At 39.2% G+C, this 22,119-nt stretch overlaps 1 protein-coding gene across 4 annotated transcripts in view; it reads left to right on the forward strand.

Moving 5' to 3' along the window:
- Positions 1–22,119, forward strand: part of LOC126469618 (citramalyl-CoA lyase, mitochondrial-like) — a 204,096-nt gene that overhangs the window by 178,993 nt on the left and 2,984 nt on the right. The window lies entirely within an intron of this gene.

Below are 22,119 nucleotides of genomic sequence, written 5' to 3' on the forward strand. Positions count from 1 at the left end.
CATCATGAAAACACAATCATCATGGAAACTTAGGACCTCTGTCAATGAGTGTAAAGCAGTATTAGGGACATTGCTCCAAGAAAAGTTGGATGAGTTATAAAATCTTTTTATGTTGATTTAGTTTCTGTTATTTTACATTTATAAACTAAGAAAAGCATCACTAGCAACACTGAGCTAAAGTGCTTGTGTGATAACCCACCACAGACAGTTTGTAGGTAAAGAAAGATCACCATTAAATAATAAACAAAACATTTTTTCTTCAGGCCCCCCAAAAACCTGTCCCCCCACCCCCCCAATAGGATGAGGTTGCCCCCTTATGGGCGACCCTGCTACATGCTTAGCTGGACCATGGCATTAGCATCATACCACTGTTTCCAGTACTTTGCTGACAAAACCAGCTACACACATCTGTACGCAGTCAATAAAAGTCATGACAAATGAATCACATTGTGGTTGCTTGCTGTTTCTTGGAGGGCAGGGCCTAGTCTAGTCGCTCTTTTGCACTTCAGCCTTCCGACAGAGCACACAGCTTTATGCCAGCTGCCTCTGCCTATGAGTGGCCACTAGCTCTCTAAACATGAACCACCTTCTCACCCTCTTCCAATTCACAGATTTCACTGTGACTCACACTGGCTGACATGCTCACAGTTCAGTACAGGCAAGCCCTCTTCTCTATTCCAAGTACTTAGAATATATCCAAAGTTTAGTTTACTCAATTCTTTGGTTTCCGTATTCCCTTCCTGCATCCATCCTTACCAGGGTACCATTTCTGTACCTGTACACATTGGTGTCAAGAGTGGAATATCCCACTGTTCAGTCTGAAAGAAGGCCACAGAATGTTAGTTCACATTTAATACTGTATGGTTGGTGAGAAGTTTGAGTGTAATGCCATCGCTGTTACCATGCCACAGGCATTGCATTGTGCCAACATTGCTGCATGCAGCATGTCACACTTGCACATTCTGTTGCACAGAGAGTGCAAGTCCCAGCCCACATTACTGTTGCTGCTGATCAGCCAGTCCTGCCTGAGAGTGGAACAGTGAGTCCGAGTGATTGTCACACTGTGAGTTTTACCCTGTCATGGGTTGAAGCAGTGCACTGTTCATGTTCATGTGAGCTATTGCCTGACATAATGGGACTAGTGCATAAGCATGCTGTATACGGTCATCGGGGATGCCACCCTCAGTAGTGAACTGTTGCTGCTGTAGGCTGGCCCACTGGAAAAGCTGTCTACCTACTAGTTGCCATGGCTTGTTGGCCATGCCATGATGCCTGCTTGCTTTCCACCCAGTACTTAATACAGTGCACAGCTGCCAGCCTCTCATTTCACTGTGTCTGACCTACTACCCTTATACTGCCAGCCTTGTTGGAGTTGTACTATCTTGGTGCAACTTGTGGCTGTGCAGATCACTTGCAGCTGTCCTTCCTGAGCTCAATGTCAGAAACCACACCGCATCTCACTGCTGTTGCAGCTAGCTGTTGCCACTGGGCACCGGGTCAACACGAGTGCCATGTGCCAGCGGCCCAAGCTGCCCACATGTACCTTTGCTGCTGTCACCCTAGGCGTGTCATGAACTTTTTGACTGCTGAGGGCAGTGGTGACTACGCAGATGTCGACAGCACAGGGCAACCAACTTCTGTATCAGATCTAAAATTCTGAACTGCAAAAACACTCACTTGACATGTTCTTTCGATCAACCAATTTACTGCTAGGTTTTCTTGTTGTGTATTGTCAGCTAGTGCCTATTGCTTAGGACAATAGGCAGCTGCTAAGGGCAGTGGTGACTACGCAGATGTCGACAGCACAGGGCAACCAACTTCTGTATCGGATCTAAAATTCTGAACTGCGAAACACTCACTTGACACGTTCTTTCGATCACCCAATTTACTGCTAGGTTTTCTTGTTGTGTATTGTCAGCTAGTGCCTATTGCTTAGGACAATAGGCAGCACAATGTGCCGAATTATCTTTGAATGTACAATTAGTCAAGGAGATCTTATGTCATTGCTCGTGAGTGTAATGTTCAGAGGTGGTTCAAGTGTGGACTGGAATATAAATGCAGTAAGGTTACGAATGGTGGTAAATTCATATAGTTAACCTTTATAGTAGATTGGGTGTTTTTGCTTCACAAAGAGAACATAACTTTCTTTTTTAAGGTTCATGGTTACACTGAGTATTCAGTGACAATGAAAAGAGGCTCATTACTGACCCTTTCAGAACTGTAATTTTGTAAGTAGAACATTTATTTTTTCTTCTGATTTATTATTATTATTATTATTTTCGATTATTCCCATTTAAGAGAGTGTTTGAGCTTGTATTCCTTTATGATGATTGTTTATGTTTTTTCTGAGCCCAAATTTTCTTCATGTGTTCACTGTGTTGTTTCTTTCGCTCCGCTGTCCATTTGCATCCTGGTCTCTTCTGTGTTGTGGTGTCAAATTTATGTTTTTTGATGATGTTCCTGAATTCAGTTCTATTTTCTGCATCGTTTACTGTTATGTGTGCTTGTCTGAGGTCCTCTTCAACTTCTTTTATCCATTTTGTTTTTCCCCTGCCTGAGTTGATGACTTTAAGAATTCGCTTTGAAATTCTGTTTTCATTCACCCTGTGGATATGTCCGTAGAACTACATTCTTCTTTTCCTTCTGCATTATTTATATATTTATTTATTTTCTTTCCACTAGCCACATTGCTCACTAATAATCTGGTTAAATATCATTATAGTTATGAATAAGAAGAGTGCAACTCCTTGCTTAGTTTTACAATCTCTTATTAGATAATTGAATTATCAATAGCTTTGTGCTTTAAATTTTTCTCTTTTAATATTACCACTGGATAAGGTTTTAAATTATCCTCCAGGACCTTGTAGCTTACAAGTTGTGGATTAATGAGCACAAAGTGTCTGATCTGCTCATGGCATTTTTTTCATGTTTAGTTTTCACGCCATGATCCATTCTACATCCTTTCATGTTTTCCATCGATATCAACTGCCATTTCGTGGCTCCAATGAGAGTAGGTTTTCACCTTGTAGATGTAAGTCGATTAAGGATTTGCGCACCCCTCCTTTCTCAGAAACCATGTCTTCTGTGAGATTGGAACCACCAGTGTGCTCATGGGAGTGAGTGTTTATTTCAAGGCCATGACAGATACAATACCAGCACCTAGGCATTGAAAGGAAATTCGCATACTATTAGTTTCTGCAATCCTGGTAGTGTCTATCCGATTGCTAGTGGGAGTAGGTGACTGGAGGCCTGCAAGTGCATACAGCCATGGAAACATGACAAGCATCTGCTTTCGCTCAAAACACTAGGATGCTGTTTGATCTACTGGATTGTGGGACTAAAGGAATAAATTCTTTTCTCTTTCTCTGTAGTGGTTACCATCCTTCCTTTCTGTGTCTCACTGCTCAGTACACGGGTCCATTCTGGGTTGAGAAAGATAATAGATTTTGTTGATAGTCTCCTCAAGTCTGCTGGCAGACCCTAAAGTCAACATGACTCGATATTCCATGATCCCTGAAAACTGATGCAAAGACTGCAAACCATTGTCCTATATAGGGCTCCATACTATACATGATGCAAGCACTGCCCACCACAATTGCTGGCCCCTTAGCCTGGGCTCGTAGTGTCACCCATAATAGTGGCACATAGCAAAAATGTATTATGAACAAATGTAACATTTTTGCAAATTCGTCTCCAGCCAGCAGCATGCCAGAGTAATGCCCCATGTCACAATCAAAACAACAAACAGGCACAAAACCAACATTATGGAAAGCAGAACAAACCTGAAAAAGATTGCAGATTGCCTTACGTCGCGTGAGCAGAAAGCTTGAATTGTAAACTCAACAATATGACCTCATTGAGGAGAAGACATCATATCATTGTAACTGCACAGCTTGATTTAATAAGAGAGAGTAAAGCTTCCACAAAAACATGTATCAGCCTACTGATATGGTGGTAAAACAACAAACAGAAGCCCTGAAAGTCAATCTTAAGAGAAGAGGAGTGGTGAAGATCTCTGATGAGCCTGTAAAAGTGGGCCACATTCAATCATTTCCAGCCCAGTATAACACCACTGCCTTCAACTAGTAGTAATAAATAGTCAGGCTTCTGAGCCTTTGTCTGAATCTTTACAATTCAGTACACCAGCTATGAATCTGTGATGCTCTGGTACCAAATAATTACTTCTGCCCCCAAGACTGGTACCTGAATGGCCTACCATACTTGGTCTGTGTGAGCTGCTGACCTCGCAACCGCTGACGAGAAGACCTGGACACTTGCATCTACAGCTTGCTTAGCTGAACTGATTGTGCTGGCACACTGACAACATAATGGTGTATTCCAGAGGTGTAGTAACTGCTGTTGCCACTGACTGGTACAGCAGTCACTGACATTCCCAGTACTCCTTGGTAGGAGGGCTGTGCTGTGGATCATCCCCACAACATGCAGAGCTGCCGAGAGATTATCTGAGCACCCCATTCAGTATCACTAAGACTACCCTGGCAATTACCAGGTCAGTCATATCTGTCATACAGGCTACGCTCTTTGCCCACAAGACCTGCTGTTTGCCTTACACCAAGAGTATGTGAGTCAGACGCTGCGGGCATCATCCATTGGAGTTTGCTGGGACAGTATCAGCAAGTTCAGATGCCGGTACTGTACCACTAAGGACTTGGGTGCTAACACAGAAAAAAATATATGATTGTAAACATTAATGAAATAAATTTTTGTTTCACTAATGTTGTATCATTTGTGCCCAGCACACCAAATGGCCTGCTCCATCACACTCCATGCTCCATCATCCTGATAACAGTAGAGGTCTCAATCCAGGTCCCTACTGTAGAACACCAGTGGCAAGGTTATATTGCATTCAAAGACTGTCCACACTGAGGAAAATGGAAGGGTCTATGTCCTGCTAAGAGCAAAACCCTTGTCTCTATTAATCAGAATGTCTGCCAACCTAATTTCAATTACCTCTTTGTAAGCACTGATCCAAAAATCAGAAGTACTGGGATTTATCACAGTCTAGTCAAGTTTCATCCTGTGTTCTTCATTTAAACAAGGTTCCACTCACCTGTCCTGAACTGTGCGAATCCAATGGCTGATGTAAACCTTCCCAGATTGATACAAAATTTTAGATATCAGAAGTGGCAAGTGCTCTGCATACCAGAGAGCTAAAAATGCCATTGCCGTGGTATAGTGGACAGCAACACCTAGCATGCAGATAGTGATTGTTGTGTGTTAGATTTCAGTGAATACTATGTCCAAGAGCATCATCACTTGTTCTGTTAGTCCTGATGTCCAAAAATGGAAGCCTCCCATCACTTTTGAGCACCGTGGTAAATTTAATGCTGGGATGAAGACAGTTGAAGTCCAAAAATCTGTTGAGAACATCATGTCCATGAGGCCAGACCTAAAAGGTAACGTCACTGACCTGCAGAACCGCATATGTTGCAAATCTGAAGTCCTCGTTCCCTGTTCTCGAAGTCCGTCATTCTATTAAAAAATGCTGCCATTAAACAAAAAATATGTAGATGTCAGTACATGACAACAAAGCTTCACTAACTTTTCATCCAGTATTTCATTAATCAAACTCAAAGACTCTTCCAGAGGGACACATGTAATACAGACACTAAATTAAAAGTCACTAGTAAATCTGAAGGACCCAGCCTCAAAGATTTCCACCGCCAAATAAGATCCATGGAATTAAGAGAACTGATGTTTCACACCTCCTAATACACAGTCTAAGAACAATGTTAAATATTTCACCAGGTACATGATGATACTCTGGGACATAGTTTTCACTGAAAGCTGACACATGCCAATTACTATCTGCATGATAAGAATGGGCATGGAGTTCCTAGAATTCTGGGTTATGGAGTTTGGACCATTCCCAGTTGTGCAAGAAGAGACTCATAGATCTTTGGCCTTTATTCCTTTTGCTGGGAACGTACCATTTAAGACTGGAAGAATTTTAAGGAATTTTAACATTAAGTGTGTGTCCCACTCATTTTTCAAGATTAGGGTACTACTCAATTCTGTCAGACATAATTTGGGACTTAGGAAGCCTGGCTTATATAAAATTTTGTACATTGGCCACAGTTCAGGACAGATAAGTGGAACATTACTGTCATGTGGGGCTAAAGCAACCTGAAAAATTGTTGGTAGCAGGATTTTGCTTAAATGAGGAACACAGGATGAAATTTGATGAAACTGTGATAATTGCCAGTACTTACTATTTTTGAAACAGTGTTTATAAAGAGGCAACTGGAATTTGATTAGCAGACAATTTGATTAATAGAGAGAAGGGTTTTCCCCTTAGCAGGATGCTGTTCTCCTAAGGGCTGCACTACCAGCCTGGTCTTAGAGGTCAGCAACACTGGTGGGCAGTGCATGCACCATGTATGATACGGAGGTCTATATAGGATGACGATTTGCAGCCTTGGCATAAGTTATGAGCAGGACTTAGCAGCAGCAGCAGCAGCATTCTCCTGGAGAGGGTGGACAGGTGGATTGCCAAAATATTGTTTCATATTAATATTAGGACCTGGCAGCAAACCCAAGGAGACTATCAACAATGATTATACCAGAAAAACTTACAAAGTCACATAAAAGGTTTTGTCTTACAGGTGGTTAAGTAGTCTCCTGATCACAGAAAAAAAATTCTAAGTCAATGCTCACAGCTAGAATGTTTTTCATGGAAGATTATGTATGAACCATATATTTTTAAAAAGTCATAATCGATTAATAGAGAGAAGGGTTTGGTGATTTTTACTTACCTTTTGCTTCAGATCCTACTTATGTAACTGCATATACTGGCATTAAGGCAGTATTAATCTGTCAGTCAGGGCACGATCTATAGGATTCTGAAAAACAATGTTATTTTTATAGAAGCCTCATTCAGTGACTCACACCCTTTTAAGCGTAAAGAGGCATGCTTCTTTGAAAATAAAGCTTAGATAGCAGCACTGATGAAGATGCTGTACATCACTTAATACTTTCTACTCACACCTCTAGATGGCATTACCAGTAGTGTTCACAAGCGCGCATGCAATTTGCATGACTGAAAGACTGCAAGTAGGTGCTAGTTGCATGTGTGACGTATTACATGTTCAACTGGAGTCTTCTTGATTAAATGATGCTGCTTCTTCATAAGTAGGAGAGCAGAAAATTTTATAGCACCCTTCAACATGAGAATTCAGTAGTAGGGAAATTAGAAGAGCATATTGTTTCTTTGTCTTCCCATTTTAAATGGATAACAAAAATTACAGGGCAAGATGCATTTTATTTAAGACAACTGTCAGTATATCAACAATGTAGGAAAAGATTGATACTTGTCATAAATGTGACACATTAAGTTGTAGACAGGGACAGTTAAAAGACATTTACACATAAGCTTTCGGGCCATGGGACAGTGTGTTACTGTAGGTTGATGCTGGGATGATTATGGGAGAGGAGAATGTGTTGTAAGGATAACTTCCATCTATGCAGTTCAGAAAAGCTGATCGTGGAGGGAAGATTCACATGGCTCCGGTAGTGAAGCAGCCATTGAAATGAAGCATGTTGTTTTCAACTACATGTTGTGCCACAGGGTAGTCTACTCTTGGCCATAGTTTGGTGGTAGCCATTCATTCTGATGGACAGCTAGTTGGTGGTAAAGCTGAGCCATTATTACAGCAGAGCTGGTAAATGACATGGCTACTTTCACAGGTGGCCTGGCCCGTGATGGGGTGGGATAAAACTGGAATAGGAAGTGCTGTGTGGGTGAATCTTCCACAGGGATAGATCCTTGTACCAAATGGTTGGGATTGCAAGTAGCATAGGGTTGGACTAGGATGTTGTGGAGGTTGGGTAGCCAATGGAACACCACTTTAGGAGGGGTGGGAAGCATCTCAGGTAGGACATATTTCAGAGCATGACAATAGGTAATCAAAGCTCTGGCGAAGGATGTGGTTCAGTTGTTTCAGTCCAGGATGGTATTGGGAGAAAAAGGGGGCACTCCTTTGTGACTGGTTTTGTGGGTGGTGGGAGGATTGGGAGAGTGAGGGGAAATGGCATGAGGGATCTATTTGCAGACTAGGTCTGGAGGTAGCATCTGCCTGTGAAGCCTTCCCAGACCTCAGCAGATCAACTCTTCTGAAACCCAGGCTATGATTGCTAAAGTAAGATACTTTTCTAGATCTTGCCATCTTTTCAAAAATTTGGGCAAGTGATATCAGCAGTGAAACAGGTCACAAGTTATTGACATCTGTCTTATCATCTTTCGTAAAAAGGGATGTAATTATGGCATATTTCAGTCTTTTTGCCTTGAGTTTGTGATGCATTATGTATTTACAATGTCTGAGGTTGTTATATGGGAACAAATATTTAGTGCTCTATTGGAAACGTCATCAAATGCACATGAGCTACAATTTTTGAGGGGCTATATAATTTTCCTAATTTCACTATGAGGACTTGGTGATACATTTATATGACTGAATTTTATGAGAGTTTGCCCCTGCACTTTCTGCCATATTTAAGAAATGATTGTTAAATATATTTTCTACTTATGACTCATCATTATATACCCCTTCTTTCCTGTTCAGCAGTGATGTTATCCTCTTCTGTGGCTGGTTGTCCTGTCTCTTGTTTTACTACGCCTATTGTCGAAATTACTGATTTACGACATTATGTGCATGTTCCTTGATTTTTAATAATCTTTCTTAGTAATTCTGAGCAGTTTTTGTAGTGTGCAACTAATGTAGGATCTCTACTTGTTGTTGCCAACAAATATATTTCCCTTTACCTTTCAGAAGATAAAGTAAATGCTGTAGTGATCCATGGGTTTTTACATAACCGTCTAATGTCCTTTCTGATTAGCTTATGCATATGATATAAATATATCATGGAAGACATTAAATTTTATGTTGGCATTTGGTTCTCTATAAATTTCATCCCATCATATCTTGTAAACTGTCCTTAAAAACATTTTTAATAGAGTAAGTAATTATTCTGACTGATTTCCACTATGGAGTATCAGTACTGTAAACCACTGTCTTATTCATTCCAGCTAAGAGTGCATCATTATCAGAGAGAGAATTTCTTACTGGGTAAACAGTTATTTTCTTGCTATGAGATTCACCAAATAAAACATTATCAACTAGTGTCCTGCTGTTTTTACCACCTGCATTAGAAAGTTAATTACTGTGACCAAATTATAGGAGCCAAATAAGGTCACAGATTATTTTTTCTATCAGAATCCTGTAGAAAATGTATACTGAAGTCACCACAAACTATCAGCTGCTTGCTGCTGTCTGGCAGATAGTGTAGCAAGGAATCCAGATTCCTCAAAACTATTCAAAATGAACTATTTTTCCATATAACTTCTCACGTACACAGCTCTGTGTGCTGATCACTACAAAATGTTTTTTAACTTGTGTTCTGTCTTCACACAGATAACAAACTCCTTTTCCCGTATTAATTCTGCTTGATTAATTTGCTAGAGTGTAATCTTTTACATGTAACTTACCTAACTCTATGGTTATGTAGTGCTCAGAAAGGCACTATATATAATTTCCAGAGCTCTCTAAATTTTCCAAACAGACAAGAATCTCTTGTAATAGAAAATTAAACTACATTAAACTTCCTACATAAAAGGCCCTATTCATCTTTTTCACCAGAATTAATAATTTGTGCAAAGAGATGGTGAGAATAATTAAAATCTCATGTGATGCACATGTGCTACAGCTTATGTAGTTTTTGTAGCCCAGTTTGCGGTAATTTCCAACTTGATAGACCACAAGAGTCCTGTATTAAATCATTCATCTCAATTCCTCTATTCTAATGTGGTAATTTGTAAACAATGACAATGTCTGAATAGTACAGAAAATAAATAACAGTATACAGTAAATGTCTTTTATCTCAGAAATTACACTCCTGGAAATGGAAAAAAGAACACATTGACACCGGTGTGTCAGACCCACCATACTTGCTCCGGACACTGCGAGAGGGCTGTACAAGCAATGATCACACGCACGGCACAGCAGACACACCAGGAACCGCGGTGTTGGCCGTCGAATGGCGCTAGCTGCGCAGCATTTGTGCACCGCCGCCGTCAGTGTCAGCCAGTTTGCCGTGGCATACGGAGCTCCATCGCAGTCTTTAACACTGGTAGCATGCCGCGACAGCGTGGACGTGAACCGTATGTGCAGTTGACGGACTTTGAGCGAGGGCGTATAGTGGGCATGCGGGAGGCCGGGTGGACGTACCGCTGAATTGCTCAACACGTGGGGCGTGAGGTCTCCACAGTACATCGATGTTGTCGCCAGTGGTCGGCGGAAGGTGCATGTGCCCGTCGACCTGGGACCGGACCGCAGCGACGCACGGATGCACGCCAAGACCGTAGGATCCTACGCAGTGCCGTAGGGGACCGCACCGCCACTTCCCAGCAAATTAGGGACACTGTTGCTCCTGGGGTATCGGCGAGGACCATTCGCAACCGTCTCCATGAAGCTGGGCTACGGTCCCGCACACCGTTAGGCCGTCTTCCGCTCACGCCCCAACATCGTGCAGCCTGCCTCCAGTGGTGTCGCGACAGGCGTGAATGGAGGGACGAATGGAGACGTGTCGTCTTCAGCGATGAGAGTCGCTTCTGCCTTGGTGGCAATGATGGTCGTATGCGTGTTTGGCGCCGTGCAGGTGAGCGCCACAATCAGGACTGCATACGACCGAGGCACACAGGGCCAACACCCGGCATCATGGTGTGGGGAGCGATCTCCTACACTGGCCGTACACCACTGGTGATCGTCGAGGGGACACTGAATAGTGCACGGTACATCCAAACCGTCATCGAACCCATCGTTCTACCATTCCTAGACCGGCAAGGGAACTTGCTGTTCCAACAGGACAATGCACGTCCGCATGTATCCCGTGCCACCCAACGTGCTCTAGAAGGTGTAAGTCAACTACCCTGGCCAGCAAGATCTCCGGATCTGTCCCCCATTGAGCATGTTTGGGACTGGATGAAGCGCCGTCTCACGCGGTCTGCACGTCCAGCACGAACGCTGGTCCAACTGAGGCACCAGGTGGAAATGGCATGGCAAGCCATTCCACAGGACTACATCCAGCATCTCTAGGATCGTTTCCATGGGAGAATAGCAGCCTGCATTGCTGCGAAAGGTGGATATACACTGTACTAGTGCCGACATTGTGCATGCTCTGTTGCCTGTGTCTGTGTGCCTGTGGTTCTGTCAGTGTGATCATGTGATGTATCTGACCCCAGGAATGTGTCAATAAAGTTTCCCCTTCCTGGGACAATGAATTCACGGTGTTCTTATTTCAATTTCCAGGAGTGTAATATTGCTGTGTTTCCTGAAGTTTGCAGGCTATGGTGTATCCACCTATCACTTTCAGGATGAAGCAGTTTAAAAATGAAAGAAACTGCCTCCCTTTCCTGAAGATATATTGAAAAAAACTCCCATACAAATACATATATTAGTGTCTGACGTACAAGCAGTACATCCATCCAGAATCATGGATAGAAAGAGCTAGAGAGTTGAAGAGTGAAAAATTTGATATTGGCTTAAGGAAGCATTCGAATACAGATACATGTTCATCTTTCTTTTCATATATCTCTCTTTTTGTGCAGGCATGTTTATATTGCAGCTCTGTGCCATACAGTGTTCCAGTGCTTATTAAGTGAAATGTACTTTATGGCTAAACCCAAATAAGATCTAACATTCTCTATGATGTGTTACTGACTTGGTTGTCAAGGAGAAGTGCTCTATTTTCCAATGTATCTTTTCTCAAAATGCACAAACGTAATTTAATTTTCTCATATTTCTTATCAGTGTTTCATTCATTTAATTCCCATCCAGCAATAAATACGTCTGGGTCCTGTACTAGTGCATCAGAATTGAATGTTCTTGTCCACTGGTTACTCTTGCTGTTTTGATTTATCTCAAACAGTGAATGCTAAATATTATTCTACTTACCTTTGGTTGACCATGACTGCATCAGTTGCCAACTTCTTAATTATGTAATTTTTGCTGCAAGACAATGATTGGGCACAGAATATAATTTTATCTAGAAAAAATACAATGGCAACACTTTCCAAACGCGAGTCATATATCCTTCCATTTCAGTACAACAAATACTCAATTCTTCAAGAACACTACCAAAAACATCATAATTCAGAATGTGAATCTGAACTTGACAGATCTGAGTGACCCTCAGAATACTAATTACAGTACAATAATGGAAATTCCTGGATGGAACATTATGTAAAATAAGGGAAAGGCAACCACTCTCCTATAGTGGGAGTTATTTGTGGAGCACAAAAACATCTAACAGGATAAAATATTCACACTAGCATTTGAGCTCTCTCTCTTTTTTAATTAATTAAGTGTGCATGAACCCCCCCCCCCCCAACCACACACACACACACACACAAATAAATAACACACACACACACACACACACACACACACACACACACACACACACATTGCTAGGGCGAGACTCACTTATTGAGACTCATTTAATGTCCCTACATAAAAAGTAGTAGATGCAATTGGGTCTGATGGTTCTTTTTATTGTCTATTTAGTTGAACTATGTGTAACAAGCTCTATGTCGGTGTTTATTATGATATGTGCATTCCATGGACTTTATGGTTCTCCAAGCTTGACTCTAGAACGAAAAAGAATGTGAATATTGACACACTGTGCTGAAGACTATACTCAAACTAGTCATAGTTGAAAAAATTTCTGCTGAAAATGCTCAATTTATTTTAGGCTGAACACCTAGCAGCTGGCTATTCAGGAAAAACTGCAACTATATCTCCATACAAGTGTACGCAGAATAATAATATTTGTGAACCCAGCAGGGTAAAAATGAAAAAAAAGAATATAGAGTTCTTTAACATGAAAAGTTTGAAGTCCTTTTCCTATCTTACAAAATATTTCTACACCAGTGAAGATTATAGTACCTGGATAAACTGAAAGAACCAGGGGTTGTAGAGACTTTCAGGAACATTAGGTAATGATTGACAAGAACAGAGGAAAGGAATATAATAGAATAAGAATAGGTAGCTTTGAGAGATGAAATAGTGAAGGCAGCAGAGGATCAAGTAGGTAAAAAGTTGAGGACTAGTAGAAATCCTTAGAAGAGATGCTGTTGTGGTCTTCAGTCCACAGACCGGTTTGATGAAGCTCTTCATGCTACTCTATCCTGTGCAAGCTTCTTCATTTCCTAGTACCTACTGAAACCTACTTCCTTCTGAATCTGCTTAGTGTAGTCATCTCTTGGCCTTCCTCCATAATTTTTACCCTCCACACTGCTCTCCAATAATAAATTGGTGATCCCTTGATGCCTCAGAACATGTCCTACCAACCGATCCCTTCTTCTAGTCAAGTTGTGCCACAAATTTCTCTTTTACCCAGTTCTATTCAGTACCTCCTCATTAGTTATGTGATACACCCATCTGCTCTTCAGCATTCTTCTGTAGCACCACATTTCGAAAGCTTCTATTCTCTTCTTATCTAAACTATTTATCATCCATGTTTCACTTCCATACATGGCTCTACTCCATACAAATACTTTCAGAAATGACTTCCTGACACTTAAATCATACTCGGTGTTAACAACTTTCTCTTCTTCAGAAAAGCTTTCCTCGTCATTGCCAGTCCACATTTTATATCCTCTCTACTTCGACCATCCTCAGTTATTTTGCTCCCCAAATAGCAAAACTCATGTACTACTTTAAGTGTCTCATTTCCTAATCTAATTCCCTCAGCATCACCCACTTTAATTCGACCACATTTCATTATACCCATTTTGCTTTTGTTGATGTTCATCTTATATCCTCCTTTCAAGACACTGCCCATTCCATTCAACTGCTCTTCCAGGTCCTTCACTGTCTCTGACAGAATTACAATATCATCAGAAACCTCAAAGTTTTTATTTCTTCTCTGTGTATTTTAATTCCTACTCCAAATTTTTCTTTTGTTTCCTTTACTGTTTGCTCAATATACAGATTGAATAACATCGGGGACAGGCTACAACACTGTCTCACTCCATTCCCAATCACTGCTTCCCTTTCATGCCCCTCAACTCTTCTAACTGTCATCTGGTTTCTGTACAAATTGTAAATAGCCTTTCGATCCCTGTATTTTACCCCTCCCACCTTCAGAATTTGAATTAGAGTATTCCAGTCAACATTGTCAAAAGCTTTCTCTAAGTCTACAAATTCTAGAAACTTAGATTTGCCTTACCTTAATCTATCTGCTAAGATAAATCGTAGAATCTGTATTGCCTCATGTGTTCCAACATTTCCATGGAATTCAAACTGATCTACACCGAGGTCGGCTTCTACCAATTTTTCCATTTGTCTGTATAGTATTCATGTTAGTATATTGCAGCCATGACTTATTAAACTGACAGTTTGGTAATTTTCACATCTGTCAACACATGCTTTCTTCGGGATTGGAATTATTATATTCTTCTTGAAGTCTGAGGGTATTGTGCCTGTCTCATATATCTTGCTCACCAGATGGTAGAGTTTTGCCAGGGCAGTCTCTCCCAAAGCTATCAGTAGTTCTAATGGAATGTTGTCTACTCCCGGGGCTTGTTTCACTTAGGTCTTGCAGTGTTCTGTCAAACTCTTCACAAACTACCATATCTCCCATTTCATCTATATCCTCTTCCATTTCCATAATACTGTCCTCAAGAATATCGCCCTTGTATAGACCCTCTATATACTCCTTCCATCTGTCTGCTTCTGCTTCTTTGCTTAGAACTGGGTTTCCATCTGAGCTCTTGATATTCATGCAAGTGGTTCTCTTTTTTCCAAATGTCTCTTTTAATTTTCCTGTAGGCAGTATATCTTACCCCTAGTGATATATGCCTCTACATCCTTACATTTGTCCTCTAGCCACCCCTGCTTAGCCATTGTGCACTTCCTGTCGATCTCATTACTGAAACGTTTGTATTCCTTTTGGCCTGCTTCATTTACTGCATTTTTATATTTTCTCCTTTTATCAATTAAATTGAATATATCTTCTGTTACCCAAGGATTTCTACTAGCCCTTGTCTTTTTACCTAGTTGATCCTCTGCTGCCTTCACTATTTCATCTCTCAAAGCTACCCATTATTCTTCTTCTACTGTATTTCTTTCCCCCATTCTTGTCAATCATTCCCTAATGCTCTCCCTGTAACTCTCTACACTCTCTGGTTCTGTCAGTTTTTCCAGGTCCCATCTCCTTAAATTCCCATTTTTTTGCAGTTTCTTCAGTTTTAATCTACAGTTCATAACCAATAGATATGTGAAACCTTCCCATATCTAAAGGCCTCTTCCATGTATACAACCTTCTTTCACGATTCTTGAACCAAGTGTTAGCTATGATTAAGTTATGCTCTGTTTCTTTTATCTCAACATACATTTCATTAATCTCTTCATTATCTGCAGAGCTAGTTGGCTTATAAAATTGTACTACTGTGGTAGGTGTGGACTTCTTGTCTATCTTGGTCACAATAATGCGTTCACACTATGCTGTTTATAGTAGCTTACCTCCTATTTTTTATTCATTATTAAACCTACTCCTGCATTACCCCTATTTGATTTTGTATTTATAACCCTACATTCACCTGACCAGAAGTCTTGTTCCTCCTGCCACCGAACTTCACTAATTCCCACTATATCTAACTTTAACCCTTTGTTTCCTGACATAAGAAAAAATTTACTTTTCAACATTTTCTTTGCGGAATTTATGCTATTGTGGCGTCAAATGATGGTAGGATTTTTTGTAAAATTTTATTTTATTTTTTACAACTTTTTTCACTCCTGGTACTCAGAAGTACCGTCAGACTCCATGGACAGAATCACAACATGTGCAGAAAAATGCTCCAATTTTTATAACTTGTACTTTATTCCATGTAAATATTAAATATTTTTACATTAGAAAATTAGTTAACAAAAATATATTTCCGAATTTTTTAAAAATTTCTCATAAATTTACCTTCTAGAGCAAATTCACAATTCATAGTAACTTAGCTATACATTTTTGACAGTATACACATATCACATATTTAGTGAGACCTCATGAAATTGTAGGAAACAGTTCTTTTTCTCATTGCAGCACAAATACACTTTACATGTACTACATTGTGAATGTGGTCTCAACTGTATTTTATTTTTCACACACATTTCGCATCGTCCTCTTTTACAACCGAACACTACAAAATTGTTTCCTCGGTTGTCAAGACGTACATCCTTAGGAATAGAAAAGTTATCTTTCCTTCTCTTTGGGGGAGTTATTTCATCTTTACCAGAGTTTCTCTTTTTGAGATTTGGCACTTGCTGTTCATTCATTAGCCCTAGTGCCACAGCACGCCTGAATTACAGCAGTGGCAGTGCCCCATGTAGATCACTGAAAATGACGTAAACATTGACAAAAGCAATTTCTATTGTTCCCCAGAAGAGACGGTGCCACCATTTCTTTGATCGCCTGTCAAGACCATAAGTTGAACGTAATCTGTCTGCATGATCCACATCACCCATGTTTTTATTGTAATCACTTACAATAACTGGACATGGTATAGTCATACTAGTTCCATCTTTCTGTTTTCTTGACACTACGCTCTGTTCAATGCAATAGAAGTTTGACGCAAAATACACCACTTTATTGTCCCTCCATTGAAATACTGTTAGGTCTAAAGATGACACTTTAGACATTTTTCTTTAGGTAAATTCTCTGGCAAACCTTTCCTGTTTGTTCTAATTGTTCCACAGGCAAATGTATTTATGGATTTTAATTTCTCCAAAAGTGGAATAGAAGTAAAAAAAAATTGTCAAAGTACAATTTTCTGTACTGACCCCAATACGGTTTAGACAATTTCAGTACCACTCCCTCCCCTAAACCGTACCCTTCAAAGTCCTTCTCCATTGTCTCACTTCTACCTTTATACACTTAGAAATTGAGTGTGTATCCTTTTTTATTACAAATTTCCCATAGTTTGTAGCCTCTTTTCATTGGTTTTAATGGATTACAGTGCCTTATGCTACTTCTTCCCTTGAAGACAATCACTGATTCATCAATACTGAGTTCTCTAGTGCCCCTGTATATGTACATAAATTGCTTATTCAAAGCAGTCAGAAGCGGGCATATTTTATACAATTTATCAGTGTTTCTTTCTGGAATTTTTGTGTTATCATTAAGATGTAAATTACTCAAAATAAAATCAAACCTGTCCCTACTCATGCATCGCCTTACAATGGAAATACCAAGGTCATCACATGCAGACCAGTAGTGTTTCCACGATGGCAGCGTGTGGTAACCCATAAATACATTAATTCCCAAAAAAGTAAACAGCTCATGTTCCTTCAGATTTAAAATTTTTCCCTTCTGTGTCGCGTAAAGATTGCTCTGGAAAATTGTCTTCTACAATTGGCTTCAAAATGAAAATAAAAACATCAGTAGCTGGAGGACAGAAGATATACTGAATTTAATTGAGGAGGGGAGAAAATATAAAAAAAAAAAAATGCAGTAAATAAAGCAGGTGAAACAGAATACAAATGTTTTTAAAAAAATGAGATTGACAGGAAGTATAAAATAAAATTAGAGACCTTTGGAGAAAAGAGAACCACCTGTATGAATATAAAGAGATGAGATCGAAAACCAGTTCCAAGCAAAGGGAAAGCAGAAAGGTAGGAGTATACAGAGAGTCTATACAAGGGAGATGTACTCGAGGGAAATATTATGGAAATGGAAGAGGATGTAGACGAAGATGAGATGGGAGATGTGATACTGTGTGAAGAATTTGACAGACAACTGAAAGACCTAAGTTGAAACAAGGCCCTGAGAACTAGTGACTGCCTTGGGAGAGCCAGCCATGAGAAAACTCTTCCATCTAGTGAGTGCTAGATATGTAAGACAGGTGAAATACCCTCAGACTTCATGAAGAATTTAATACTTCTAGGTCCAAATAAAGCAGGTGCTCACATGTGTGAAAATTACCAAACTATCAGTTTAATAAGTAACAGTTGCAAAATACTAACACAAATTTTTACAGAAGAATGGAAAGACGGGTAGAAGCCAACCTTCGGGCAAGATCAGTTTTGATTCCAGAAAAATGTAGGAACATGCAAGGCAATAATGACCTTACAACTTCTCATAGAAGGTACATTAAGGAAAGGCAAGCCTACATTTATAGCATTTGTAGACTTCAAGAAAGCTTTTGACGATGTTGACTGGAGCACTCCCCTTCAAATTCTAAATGAGGCAAACGTAAAATAAAGAGAGCGAAAGGCTATTTACAGTTTGTACACAAGACACGTAGTTTTGGAGAATCCATGGAATAATGTAAGTATCAGAATTTAAAAAGTTTTGTATGTGGAACCACAGATTGCATACTTCTGAGTACATTTTTTATGATTAATACAAGTCATTTTGTAGCAATAATTGCCGCGCGGGATTAGCCGAGTGGTCTAGGACGCTGCAGTCATAGACTGTGCGGCTGGTCCTGGGGAAGGTTCGAGTCCTACCGTAGGCATGGGTGTGTGTGTTTGTCCTTAAGATAATTTAGGTTAAATAGTGTGTAAGCTTAGGGACTGATGACCTTAGCAGTTAAGTCCCATAAGATCTCGCACACATTTTGAACATTTTTGTAGCAATAATTGAAATGTAATGAGGGATAAAACAGCTCAGTAATAGACCCTGTACAGTTGTGGATTGCATAACACACTGATTTCAGGGCAAAATGTATCTTTAAAAGTTTGATGTTAACATTAGGATATTTTAAAAAAAAGAGAGAGAGAGAGAGAGAGAGAGAGAGAGAGAGAGAGAGAGAGAGAGAGAGAGAGAGAGAGAGAGAAGTCTACAGTAACTGCTTCTTTGTTTGTCAATTTATTGCATCCGCCTTAGTTATGAATGATAACACTAATATTACCATTATTGCCATTTTATTAAACTAAACTTACATGCCAATACTTCTCATTGGATTTGCACTTCTGGGACAGAAGGTGTTGTGGAAGGACTGGTTTTTCGTTTTTTCTGTAGCAATTCGGTTACTAATCAACTGAATTTTACTTCTGATGAATTATTAACTGTGTTAAATAGAAAATAGCTATTGGCATGTAGATACTTTATGGTGGGTTGTTAGGTGTTCCCAGTGGTTCATTTAGGAGAGCAGTGCCTGCAGATGAAGTGTGTGATTTGGTGTATCATTGTGGCAAACAGTACTGAACTATTGTGAATATTCAAAACTAATGACATATTTGTCCAACATCAGTGAGACATAAAATGGTATTGCCCAGGAATGCTTTCAACAGGCTGTTCTTTTAATTTATATACTGGAGCCCACCTTACAACCTCCTCAGATATTTAGCTGTTCAGTATCACACTCCATTATTTACAAAAGTTACTCTGCTAAACGCGCCAGAAATAAGAAACACTGAGGGGAGATAACTCACTTATGGGAAAATTTCTTCATGCTAAATCTGTATTTGATAATGGCAAAAAAACCTCAGTCACCACTTTCAAAGGGAAGTGCATTTCGATTTAAGTCATCTGAGACTGCTTGATCCAAAGAGTTAAAGCTTCAGTTTGTTCTGTAGTTCTCACAAAAGAAATCTGTTATTCGTAACAATGGGCACTGCAGGAAGGTATGACATTTCCAAGCTTGCCAGTAAAAAATTTAACACATTAATTTCCATATTAATTACTTTTATTAACTGTGCTACAAATGAAACAGTGACTTTTTAACACATAAATAATATCATATATAATCTCTCAACAATAAGAGCCATCACGCTTTACCAGGGTGTAAATAATAAGTATACAAATGCACAGTACCAGGAACATGAATGTAGTGGGAGGTACAAAAAAATACCTTCTGTATACCACAATGAATAACAACGGGTGAGCCATTGGTTTGATGCAGTGAATCAGACTATTTGAGGGTAGGTTTAAAGCCATTGATGACAAAAGTATTAACATTATACTCACAAGTCTGTTACATCATAAATTTAATTTTCTTTGTAAAATGTAAACAATAATATAACTTTCCACTTTTACTCATCCAGGAACGACAATCTAACCTTGTTTCCTATAATAAATACCTGAAGAATAAGACAAAACTTGGTACATTTTCCCTGAGTAAATACAAGTTTCATTAAGTCATATGTGAACTATAACTTATTTTGCACTTTAACAATTTTCGAAGCAAGGGTTAAACACATAGATTACAGGTCTGGCATTCTGCCTACAGAGCCTCTACGTTAATCTGTGGGAGAGAGGGGTCACATTTAAGTATGATCCACAAATGAAAAGTCAAATTGCTCAACACTAAAACTTCTGTTTGACCAGCAGGCCACAAATCAACTTTCACAATAGCTGCCAATAGGGCTCTCTCCAGTTTTCTTCATGAGGGCATTACTCTTTAATGAATACTGTGTTGTGCAATTTTAAAACAGATTTTTGTTTTCAACACTATTTCATAATGAAATTCTGTATCACAATTCACTACAAACAATATGAAACACTTCTCCTAAAAGAATTGACAGTATTTTAAATTTAATGGTTGCATATAAAACATGTTTCAAGAACCTCATGACACACATCTAAGCGTGAAAAAATATTCCCAAGCCAGTATCAAAAATATATTTCAGCAATGTGATAAGCATAAAGTAAGTTGCTTTCTTTTATATTTAGGAGCATGGCGCCATTGTACAACAAAAGTATTACTATCAAACAATCGAAAATCAAGGGTGGAATGGAACAATATTCTGAGAAGTAAAGTTGCTACTCATCATATAGCGGAGTTGCCGAGTCGCAGACAGGCACAACAAAGATTTTCGCACATAAAGCTTTCAGCCAATGGTCTTTGTGTGTGTCTGTTGTTGACAAAGGCCATTGGCCGAAAGCTGCAAGTGTGAAAATCTTTTTGTTGTGCACATCTGCAGCTCAACAAGTCCGCTATATGGTGAGTAGCAACTTTCCTTCTCAGAATATTGTAAGAATATTACTATGCTTTATTACTACACACAAGAGTGAAGAAGAAACTGTTAAGGCCATTACAGCAGATAATGCTGTATGCCTTTGAACTATGACACACAGAAGGACTCAACTCTTCTTTTTTATTTTATAATTTAAGTACGGTACAATGTTTTAGGCCAAGTGACAGTACCTCAACAAAACAATTTTAAAATACTTTTAGCATCAACAACACAAATTATTAGGTTTTCATGACAGATAAAAAATGTGACATTTATGATTACATTGTTGAGTTCAAACATGAACTCCAGACTGACTTAAAGCAACTGTAATAGTTTGAATATGAATATGCAAAATTCATGGGCTTAAGCACATCAAATAATTATGTATATCACCTGGAAAATATACAGCACATAATGTGGTCAAAAGAGATCATCATATTCTTTGTTGACAATCATTAGAGCCATTTCAGTTTCAATACTTTACTGCTTGCTATGTGACAACAGTATTTCCTAACCAGTGTAGTCACAACAACCATCACCTGGATTTTGGAATACTGGGGCCATTTGAGTTAAAAGCAGACAATGACTGGCTGCTATCAAATCCCACAAAAGTTACTTTTCATAACCTTTCTGCATGAACTAACATTATATACATTGCTTCACTTACAGCTATAAACATTATGGCAACTTTAACAGCAACTGGCACTTGGCTGTTTTCAGTCTGGTTATTAAACATGAATTTTTGAAGATCACACAAATACTGTGTACCTATCAACAATAATGCTTAAAAACAGATCCAACTATTTTTATCTGATCGTTCATATGATGCAGTGAACTGCACACCAAAACCAAACCTAACAAGAAAATAAAATCTATTTGTTTTGATTTTTACCTCTACACTTGCAGTTGTAAAACTGGCATATGAGAAGATGACAACATAAGAATTAAAAAGAAAGCTCTTAAAAGATTGGAGGAAAAGTCAAAAGTAGGCAGAGAAAAGTTAATCTGAGAAATACAAGCCTGAGAGGAAATTTTATTTCTCTAAATTTCTGATACTGAAAGTTATGGAGTTATTTTTTTGGATGTGTATCTAAATATATTGTAGATTTATTGTTTTAGTAAAATATATGTTTAACTATATTTTCTTTTAATG

This window comes from Schistocerca serialis, chromosome 1 (assembly GCF_023864345.2).
Source record: "Schistocerca serialis cubense isolate TAMUIC-IGC-003099 chromosome 1, iqSchSeri2.2, whole genome shotgun sequence".
Lineage (NCBI taxonomy): Eukaryota > Metazoa > Arthropoda > Insecta > Orthoptera > Acrididae > Schistocerca > Schistocerca serialis.